General features: G+C 39.1%; 1 long non-coding RNA gene across 1 annotated transcript in view; it reads left to right on the top strand.

The window, feature by feature from the left end:
* Positions 1-8,346, top strand: part of LOC310889337 — a 15,818-nt gene extending 7,472 nt beyond the window's left edge. The window contains exon 2 of the long non-coding RNA XR_014576529.1: positions 4,813-8,346. This is a non-coding gene — a long non-coding RNA (uncharacterized lncRNA). The remainder of the gene's footprint in view (positions 1-4,812) is intronic.
* Positions 8,347-11,658: the final 3,312 nt, after the last annotated feature.

Raw genomic sequence — 11,658 nt, 5'->3', positions numbered from 1 at the left:
CTCTGGCAACCCTCTCTCACACAGTCGGTTTTGGGGTGGCACTGCAGCGCCCAGCAGCAGAAGGGCAATGGCTAAAGGGAAGTGCTTACAGGCAGCAGCCTTTCCTAACTGGAGTCCATAAGTCTCAAGCTGTGAGTTATTATCAGGAAGGGTTAGGGCTGTGTGGCTGTAAACATAGCAAGCACCTTCGCTATTAGAAATAGAGAGTCTTATGGAATAGGCACGGATATTTTTAAACAGAGAAAATAACATGCTTACTTCGCATCGGTTAGCATTGAAGTTGGCTGAATAGTAAAGAAAGACCTTTGTAAATTTTGTTTCTGTTTCAGTGTTGGCTGCGACTTGTGAGGTTGTTTACAATCCACAACTGGTTTGACAGTACATGAATATGAAATTGTCACGTCTGTAAGTCATGAAAATGTCATGAGTCTCAATATGGATGGATGAGAAATTTCAGCTGGTCTTTATTGTTCTGCCGTTCTAAAATATCATCTGTCATCTACTTTTTTTTTTAATTTTATTTTCTCATATTTTTTTTTCCAAAAGTGAAAAGTATACATAAATCTTCTATGATAACTCTGACTTTGCAGGAATTTATGCAAGCAAGCCTGTGGCTTTACACATCAATGAAGCATTTTAGCAAGTTAATTTTGTTATACATCAGGCCCTTAGATGACCACTCAAAGTGAACAACAAATAGTTAACAGTCATTTGCCTAATTACCTTTGGAAAATCACACACACATGGGCACACAACATATATCTATACAAACATACAATAGGATCCTTACCAACTTTTAACTGGGAGCTGGAGCAGATTATGGTTCACCAAAAATAATATTGCGGTGGGCTCAGACACAGAATCAAAGGAGATCTGTATGAAATAAAGCCAGATAACAGACAACCTTATACTGAACTTGCTTAATCCAGGAGGAGATTTACTGGCGGATGGTGGGGAGAGGACAGGAGGCTGGCCTTCCCCTCGGATGTGGCACATGCTGCATGTCACATGCACGGGGAGCAGCTGTGCAGTCTCTCCAAGCCACCCCGTGGCTGCAGCGAGCTCTGGTTAATCCATGGCAGATTTGTAACTCAGCCCAGGTGGGGCTTGTGAAATCTCTTCACCCACACAGCTCCATCCAGCCAGGAACTGTTGTCTAAAATGAAGACAGTGAACATAGACACACAGCCCAATTGCTGAAGCTACTAAAAGTCTGTGCACTTGTCTGGAAAGATGGCTTGTCTGAGCAAGGGCTTCCTGAGGGCCCATCCACATTGCATGATGGCTATCTTCAAAGATACTGAGACTACAGGACCTATGGTATCTGTGAGACCAGTAGGCTGTCACCTCTGGGGTTGTTTCTCCAGCAACAGCGAGCAGCAGGTGTAGAAACTGATCGTATATAGAAAAACCTTTCTGTGGTATATCCTATTACTGGCTATCCATGCTTCAAAGGCTTTCTGTGCTGGAGGTTGTCCCTCCATGATCATGGGTAAATGTCATCAGTGGATCTATTCCTCATCTGTTTGTCAGGTTATTGGACTTGCAAAAGCTTTTGGCTTCTATGCCATCCTAAAGTACTTGTTTAAATATTTTTGTACCTAGAAATCTTGTACTTTCAGAAACAGTGATTGCTATTCTCTGCAGTATTCCTCATTTTATGGGTGACGCTCCTTCTGCGTAGATGTTCCTTAAGCTGGTAGCCAGTACAGATGCTTTGAGTTTGGTGGAAGTCTGCAACACTGAAAAACAGCAAGATGGTGATTTTTTTTTTCAGTAGAAACAAACTATTTTTCTCTGCCTAATTTTTACAATTGAGAACCATGCAATGGAATAAATTGAGAGAAGTTATGAGAAGAGCTTCCTGAAATAAATTCTTCTGCAAAAGAGGGAAAGAGATACAGATATTTCTGTGAGCATTTTCTCAGGTGGCCACAGGGTCAATTTAGAGCTGAGACAGAGCAGGTTCAGCAGCTGCTTAAACATGGGAATAGATTTATCTAGGAAGGTTTACTGATGAATCAATCAGGTTTTGACAGTGATGAATTTAGGCCAGTAATTAGTAAAGCAAATGAAAAACAGCAGCCATAGGTTATAGTACAAAACACCTGCCATTAGTATCTGTCATTATTCCAGAAAGGCTTCTCAAGTGCCTTGGAGCAGGTTTGCTTTCCTCTAGTATGAGGGTACTCAAGAGAGGAGAGGAGATAAACTTCTTTCTTAGACTGTAAAGAGGCTAGAAAGCTTAGCATACTTAAAATTGCTTAGCAAACAGCAGCAAACTCAAGTTTACAGTAAGGCCCTTTCTTGTGCAATCTGCTGCCACATTCTGCTTTGGGCAAGGAAGACAGGGTTTCACAGTGCTGTTATCGGAGGTGGAGCAAATATGCCCCCAGGTGTCACTGGGCCACCCACCGTGTGGTAGAAACTATATGTTCTCAATGCCAAGACAAGTAAAGCCAAAGCTGCAAGGGATGAAGGGATATGGCATACCAGTTGTTTTATGGGATACGGCACTCCTCAAGCCTTAATTCTGCTTGCACAAAAGCTGATAGTGTTGCAACTAGTGTGATGTTATAGTCAGTATTTTTCTCTCCTGGGTGCTAAGCATCTCAAAAATATAACACAACATATGTGTTATATATATATACGTATCTGTGTGTATGTATATATATACCCACATTCACATAAACATCTACACTCGTATATAGTGACTAACCTAATACATATGTACAAATGAGATATGTCTAATATATAATACATTTATTTGAGATGCCACTGAGGGTATATAGGATGCTGTGTTTACCTATGAGTCTGTTGTGAAGTCTCCTATTTCTTTTTATGTAATGCTATTTGTGAAGATCCTTCAAATGTAAAAAACTGGATTTATTGAGAACAATTTAAAATCCAGATTTTCTTTGGATTCGTGTTTTTATTCATCCCATTAAATGTTGGTCTCCTGGACAATTTAATCTGGATTATGGTGTCTAATGAGATTAGTTAGATAACACTTCTGTTAATTAGGGTAGCCTACCCACTAGACTTTTTCTGAAGGGTATGTTGGTGCATGAAGCAAAATGCTTTGGAGAACAAGGGACTGTGTGAGACCAAGGTCAGAAGCAGGATGCTGCAGGATATGTGAGAGTGCAAACGTGACTGTTACATGGAAGTGCTTTTTAAACCAATCATTTAAAAAGGCACAGAAAGAAAGAAAGAAAGAAAGAAAGAAAGACAACAGACATACTTTTATAGGAGTAGCTGTATCTATTCAATTGATACTGAAATGATAACCAGTCAGGATCATTTCGGTTGGAGAAGACCTCTAAGATCACCAAGTTCAACGAAGTCCAATTGTACCTATTGAATCTGAAGAAACGAAGTGAACAGAGAGTAAAGCCAAAAAAAAAAAAAAAAAGAAAAAAAAAGTGATGAGAAAGATCATTTTAAAGAAACTACTAGAAAATAGCTAAGTAAGTTAACTAATAGCTAACACAAAGAGATCCTGATTCTTTTCTTACCTGATTACTTAGGAGGAAGGACAACAATTCAAAATATTGGGATGAAACTGTGTGTAGTAAAATGTAGGCTGAATATCTGGATGGATGTCATGGTAGCAAGAAAAATTAAGCTGTAAGAGTCTGATGAAAGCCTGAGAGTCGTTTAAACTAGAAAGAACAAAGCTGTCTGACATATATTGTGGAGAACCACCCTGCATTCATAGGGAGAGACAAGATGATATCATACATCTTCTCCATCATTTATTTTCTAACATCTATAATCTGTGATAAAACATACTTCTATGGAGAGGGGCCAATATTTTGAAGCCTAGGTACTGGTATTTGGATCTAGTTTAAAGAAGTATTTATCAGTCACAGGGAACATTTCCAAAACTCTTAGATATGATGCAAAAGGAGCTGAGGGGTTATTGTGTTAAATAGACAGACCATGCTTAAAAAAGCAGGAGCTGACCAAGAGCCCTTGTCTGCACGGAACTTAGCCTTACAGTACTCCATTTGCAGTTGGCTCCTATCACAAAAACCCATAATAAAAATCATCATAATTAGAAATAGCAGGGTATTGTTTTTGTAATACTGATATTTGTATCCAAAGCCTCTAATTTCAGCCTGCATGTGGATCTTGCAAAGCATGTGATGGTTTCAGAATATATGAAGACAAAGATTTTTTAGTACTTGAGTTTTATCCTTGCATAGTTACAAGAAAGCACATCCACCTTTTTCTAGTATCATAAGAATTAATAACAAAAGCTGCCAAGAAAAAATATGGCCTCTGGCTGCCACATGACCAATGTAATCATACTGTTAGCTGCTGGCCTGAGTATACAACCCACATGAGAACGAGAATATACAATAGCCTTGAAGTTTTTGTGCTCATAATACTATAGCACTATTTCCCCCTCAGCTTTATAGACATGGCTATTACAAATAACAAAAGTAATGTGTATTGCAGGAAATTATACACAAAATTTCCCTATACTCTTTACACTGATTTTTTTTTCTTTTATTAAATAAAAACTAGTGTGTGTGAGGAGAACATAATTAAAGAAAATTTTATTTGTTTTACCTAAACTTACTGATTCTGTAAAATCCATAAGAGGACAAAGAAGAACTGATGATTAAACATAACCTCAGCCAGTTTAAGAAATGAACATTTGCAGGCCATGTCTTTACGGGGAAGGAGATGATATCTCCTGTCAGTGTGGAAGCTCCCAAAGCATTTATCCCAGATTCAACCAGATGGGTAAGCCCAAAGTCATTGCCTACTGCTTACTGTTTATTTGCTTCTGCTCTTCAGACGTGTCTAGCCAACATGAAAGAGAAAGATGCAATTTTGACCGTTTGTACTTGGAGCTCTCTCTTCTACTGAGATCAGCATGAGTTGTGTGCTTATTTGAGGCAAGTATACAATATATTTTTTAATCTCACTCCTGGTACACATGTAATGAGTATCTTATTTTATTTTTGACATCTCAGCTCTGGGTGCCTGCAGGAAACAAGATGAATGACTAGCTGTGCCGTCAGGCATGGCATTCACCGGGGTCATGGCACCCATCTTCTGTGCTGGCTAAATCCTTTGCCATATGACTCAGTGGCATGAGTCACAAGCTACCCTCTGAAACAGGCTAACCATTCTTGCCTCTATCTGTGTGTTTCATTTGTGGTCATAATACTTATTATCAACTTTGTGAGCTACAAGTGTTAAGTGGTTGCTTACTGTTTCACTGTCTGCACACATCTATTCGCCTACTAAAAACTACATAACATTGCTAAAAATAACTTGGAAAAGAGTGAGCCTCATCACCTCATAGTTATTTAAAGTCTGATTTGACATCTTCACTATGTTTCAGTTTAAACATGTGAGATACCTTAAAATGTATGGTTGATTTCCCCTTATTTTTCCAGCAAAGGAGTAGTTCCAAGGTCAAGTGCTTTCATATATTAATGGGGTTCACAGGTGTTTTCCCTAGCCAAGCTATCATAGCATAAACAGCCATAAAATGTGTTTCAGTTAATCATTGCTCAAAACACATTTAGCAGTCGCTGTATTTTACAGTGGAGAATCCCTAAATTCCCTTCGAAGTTGCAGCTGATACAGAGAACAGATAAGTTAATAACGCCAGGCTTGGGGGACACTTGACAAACAAAATTGCAGATGGGAAGCCTGGCCTGACTTCCGTGTGTTTCTTGGAAGCCTTTCAGAAGGTTGATTATGACCTAATGAGCCCCGTGCTGTAGTCTTTGAGAGATGCTGGAGTTTCAACACATGGTGGTGGCCTCGGTTACTCACAGCTTTTGTCTGAGGAAGGTGAGGAATCAGCTAGCTTAATTTAACCTCAAATAGGGAGGGTCGGTACTTTTCCTGCCCCGCTGATGTGGTTTGCACCGTGTGTCTGGAATCTGGCTAACACCTTCAGCGTGAAGGGCGATTTCAAGATGTCATGATACATCAGCAAAAGTTATTAGAGAAAGAATGTGAGCTGGCACTTGCATTAATGCTTCCTAGTAATTAACAGCGTTATTAGAACCTTTCTGGCTACTGTAACAATCTCCAGGCTTGAGCCAGAGCTTCTGCTTTCCTTGCTGTCTGCCTGCTTTGAATAACTCTCCCATCCCACCCTTCTGAGCAGTTGCGGAGGAGACTGTTTTGGCTGGAATTAGACATCCCCAGATGGTACTTTAATGCTCAACACCTGCTACAACTCCCTCAGTACTTGTTATCTCTGCCACAGCTTTTATACATGCCTTTTATCAGCTAGTTGGGTGGAGGAGGGAGAGGAAGGAATGCTCACCGTCCGGCTCAAAGCAGATGCAGGGCTGTGGTGTTTGTGCTGTGCTTCACCCACACACGAGCTGCAGCACAGGAACTGCCAGCACCCTGGGTCAGCACTGACTCTATTGAGTTATTTTTTTCTGTATGCTGATTTAAGAGACACTGAACGCTCACAACTCAGGAAAAATACATTATCTGGCTTGTTCAAAACAACAAGAATTTTCATGGAGTTATTTTCCCCTCCTCTCTCCATTACTGCAGCTATCAAAGACTGAAGGACTACCAAATGAAGGGAGTCCAAAATGAAACAATGTCATGCTTACATTAATTTTTGTGAAAAGACCTTGTCTGTGCAGCCCTCTTTAAGACATCTTTCAATATCTACCTTGGGGCTCTTGGTCCAGCTGCGTCTTTTAAACCACTGCTGAGGACATGACTGACGTTTCTACAGCTCACAGGAATAAAAGCCCAGATGCTTTCTGAGGTAGTCACAGAAAAAAAGATCAAATCAGTGTACTGGTCTTGTGTTGTAATTGGAAAGTTCTATTAAATCAGGATCTCCCACTGCTAGTTCCAGTTGGGCAAATATATATTCGTGGTTGGAACTGAGAAGATGTTCGTCTGGTCCTCCTGATAGACCTTGTTTATTGACTTGTGAATATTGCCAGATTGATTTTATTTCAAGAGGATATGGATTCATTGTTCCCCCTGATCAAACAGCTTCTCCAGAGTGGGGCACGTCCTCAGCTGTTGCAAACCAGCATAGCATCATTGAAGCCATTTTACCCCAAATCAACACCTGAGGTAACCCTAAACATCCCAGATTTGACCCACATCAGATTGTGGATGAAATGTACCCTTCATCTCTGGACCTCACAGCAGTCAGTTTTGACTGTGTCCTGTGCACATCAGCAAAAGGACAGCAATCCTTTGAAACAAAGCCACATTACTTATTAGCAAAGAGGAAAAAAAGGAAAAGGGCCACAAGGTTGGGAGACTGTGAAATGCTAGCTGGGCATCTGCTGAACTTTCAGTACATGTTGTCCACTCTCTTGCTAGCTGATCAAAGTGTTTGGTTAACGGAGACAGCTCAAACAAATTTTAATTGATAAATTAAGAAATATGTTCAGAAGAAATTTGGCATAAGAACTGTAGTTCTGTCAGAAAGCAGTCGTAGCTTGGTTTTAGGGTTCCCAGGACATGACATGGAGTGTGAAATGACAGAATATCTGACATAGCCAGGGTGATACTTTAATATCAAGAAACATTAAAATAACAAGTTTCAGGATCTGCTCAGGGTATGCCTCTTTGGACCATGAGGTTTGTTATTTTTGATCTTTTTACAAATCCTTTATGAGAAAAATATTTTCCTTCTGTACATTATAGCTCCAAATAAAATATTCTGCACAGACTAACCTATCAAGTAGTATCTAGTGTACACATATATAACATAGTAAAGTTATGAGAGGATTGTCAGGTGGTTTTCTTCCAGAGATTCTATTTTATTCACTTCAGAAATGACCGTAGAATGTCAGCCACATCAGAAGTAACTTGGTGAGTACTGGTGCTGTATGTCACTATGCAGACATAAAAATGTAGAGCTCAGCTAGTTCACTCTCTCTCTTAGATTCTTGTTGGGGTAAATTAATGACTTCTGTGACTAATTATGGTTCAAGATAACATCCAGTAACTGCTTCAATAGAAGACATTTTACTTTCCTGTAGAAGAAAATGTTTGGTAGCTGGACAAGCCACTTTTATATTATCTTTCCTGACCAGGGGAAATTCCTGAGGCAGGGTTTCTATCCTGGAACAAGACATTGGTGTTGGGCTGAGATCCTGGAAGAAACAGATCGCTTTGCAAGGCTTGTAATCCTCTTTATTTCAGGATAAGTATGTACTTGCAAATAAAGCAAGTTATACTTAGAAATCCATAGATGGGATCTATCTAACAAAACTATGCAGTAAATATTTATTTGTACTGTAGTTACCAGTTTCTGAGCTATTGTTTATAAAGTCAAGAGAAAAATAGATGCTACTAGCTCACAACTCATTTCATCCTTAAGCAAATGTCAAAAGCATATCAGATGAATGGCACCCTTAACATTTAGGTTGTGTGAGAAATACATGAAATAGTTAGAGCTGGAGAAACAGGAAAGAATACACGTGCTTCTTTTACACGACTGCAAAGTAAAATGAAATCAGGTCCTTATGAACTGTCAACGCTAAAGCATTTGTGATTCTACAGGGTCCCTGGGCACCAGCCCCAGTTTTAAAGTCTCCACACACTCTTGCACTATGACGTGGATTCTATGACCTTCTGTGGGAATTTCCATTGTTAAGAACTGACATCAGTGTGGTATCATCAATTATTTATTTTAATATTATTTTTTCAAAGATGCTGTCAAATTATAATGATATCCAGGTCTCCTGAAATCAGAAAGGACATAGCATTTATTTCAAAGCACTGTGGGAGATCAAATCTGAAATATAAAAAACATGGCCTCAGAAGTGAGCTGTAGCACCCGTTAGCAAGCACTATTTTTTTTCTGCATTTTCTCATGTAGTTTTCTTTTTGGGTGACCTACTGCAATTTACACAGGCTTTTGACTAAACATATTTCAAACGTGCTCCTTCTTCAGGTTCAGTGACAAAAGAATACATGATGATGGGTTATGCAGGTTTGTCTTTCAATCAGGTTAAGTCAGCTGAGCAAGGTTAAGATTACTGGAAAGACCAATACACTTGAAGGCTTGTTATCTGTTATCACTGGAGTCACGTGTGGAATACAAGCAGATCCTGAAAAGTCTTTGTGAATTTCCAGAACAGGTTGATAAAAATTACTTTGCCTTTGGTTTACAGTCCAAGCCAAGATAACCTTATCTCTCAGGAGGTATATCTTTCACCCTTCCAACTTCACCTTTTCCCTTTGTCGTGAATTCATTAAGCTTGAGGATCTCAATATCTAAAGACAAATTCCAGTGTCAATAGGCCATTTGTTGTCATGTGAACCTCACCTTCTCAAGGGTCACCTTACCTAATACCAGTAGATATCTGTGAGCTTCTTTCTTTTATGCTTGTTCAGCTGCATGATTTTTTTAACATATTTTTAGCATATATTTTCAGTATTTATAAATAAGGTGTTTATAGGTGCATTATTATGTTTTTCTCCCAGCATTGGTTTCTGATTTCCCAATTTGTTTACTACCAGCTAAGGGCATGCCATATCCAGTTAATTTGCTTCTGAACTACTGCTAGGTCTGTTAGCAAGTTAATTGTGATTGACCATACATTCATTAACATGCAGAAATATTTCCTAATTCTTCTGTGCATTATGTTAACAATTTACTTTATCCAAACATTTATTAAACTGGAATTTGCTAGATACTCATGAGAACCAGAGTGGGTCCATCTTAAGTGTTTTTATTCCTGTACATCCACATTCTGTACATCTTGATTTGCTCTTTCTGTCCTGCTTTTACTTTGTGGGTGATAAAACTTGCCATATTTGTAAGTTTACTGCGTAAATTGTTTTCTTCAGTACTTCCTGGCATGCTAAGTTAATCAGCTTTCAATAGGCTTGCAGCACTTACAAAGCAAACATGGCAGCTATATCTAAAACAATTTCATCTGTGATTTGGCTTTTGAGAACCTGAAGACACAGACACTTGCTAAGATGAAGCTGAAGTTAGCTCTGAAGGCCAATGAGGCTGATTTGAAAGCACTCATTTTGTTCACTAGATAACTTAGGTCTGAAAGTGATTTCATGTGTCTTGAAATAATTCCAAGTCATCATGAAGGAGGATATTTACCTGACCTATAAATCATTTTTATTGGAATCTACTTAATAATGGTTGGGCAAATCCTGAAATGCCTACCAAGTCTATAAACAAACAGTTTTAAATCTTTGCCTCAAGATATTCTCCTCAATCACAGTAACTTCTGGATTTGCCCAGGCATTAACAGCTTGCATGTTTGCATTCATAAATACAGGCTGGCGGTATGCACACTCCAGTGTGTGTTCTAAAATACTCTGGTGCTGAAAGATATCATATCTGCTTTTAATTAATAGGCTGAAGGTCCTGAACGGACAATGAAATAATCGAGTAGATAAAGTTCAAAAGAAGAAAAAAGAGTAAGGGAAAAAAAATATAGTAAATGCACCTATTGATCACAAATAGCTGTCTCTCTCAAGTACTTCCAACACTATGAATGTCTTCTTGCAGATCACAAAATAGCAATATTACGATAAGTTATGATGTACACTCTTCACTGTTCACTGAACTTGGCTGGCACTTCACTGAGTTGCTTCATTCCAGCTCAGGACCTATCCTTTTCAGATTAAAGAGCTATTATAACTCACTGTTTTTTAAAAACAGATTAATGATATCCCTTCTGTTTTCTCAGACTATTCTGCCTAGTGCAAGTTATCAAGAAGTCCAGCCTTGTTGCCCTAGCTGAAAGATTAAAGATATAAAATCAACCAACTTTGACATAAACGAGAGGCCATATTTTAGCTACAGTTTCATTTGATATAGGTTCTTTATCTACATAGCTCTAGTGGAAAAGATACATCTTGTCTGAGAAAGAAGTCAAATGGATGCAATTTTTGCATGGTGTACTATAGTTTATTTCATTGAGCTGCGAAACAGCAATGTACACAGACAAATCCAAAACCTGTATTGGTTCCCAACCAGCTGCTTACCTCTTTTCCATCTTTCATAAATAATAATAGGTTAAATGTAGAGATTATGTGAGGTAATGGCATATAATTTCTTTTCTGGCACTGCCTCACTTCATCATCAGTGTTGTCATCATCACCACCACCATCGTAAAGTTTCCCAGTTTGTGCCTGATATCCTTCTTCACTCACGAATACTTTCACGTAACCTTTTCCCCACACTTGTCTGTGGTCATTGGCTGAGTAGATCGGCTTTGTCTTGTCCTTTTGTCAGGCTCCATCTACTTTGCAAAGAAGGCAGAGCTGGAGAATGGTCTAAAGCAGGGCCTTGCTGAGCCATGTTCATACACTGCATGTGACCCTGGTGTCCTCTGGGTCCCACTCAGTTCTTCTGGCCCACAGAGCTGTTTGTGTGCTTTTGTTGTTTTCAGTTCGAGGTATTTGAAATAATACAACCCCTGTTTTGTACAGTGAGGTCACCAGTATGAAACTGAGGTGAGGACACAAAAGCTAGTGGGGTAGAGTTTGAGGAGAGGGTAGGGTGGAGAAAGCTGAAACTTACACAGTGATAAACATGCAGCCTAACAGATTCCTAGTGCAGTGCTATAGATGCTGCCTTCTTTAATGCTCCTCTATTCTCCTGGAGGAGAGGCTTTTTGTGTACAAGCATTGTGCTGGCTCTAAAAATAA

This window comes from Anser anser, assembly GCF_964211835.1.
Source record: "Anser anser genome assembly, chromosome: Z".
In the NCBI taxonomy this organism is placed as follows: domain Eukaryota; kingdom Metazoa; phylum Chordata; class Aves; order Anseriformes; family Anatidae; genus Anser; species Anser anser.
This window is presented reverse-complemented; position numbering and strand designations above follow the sequence as displayed.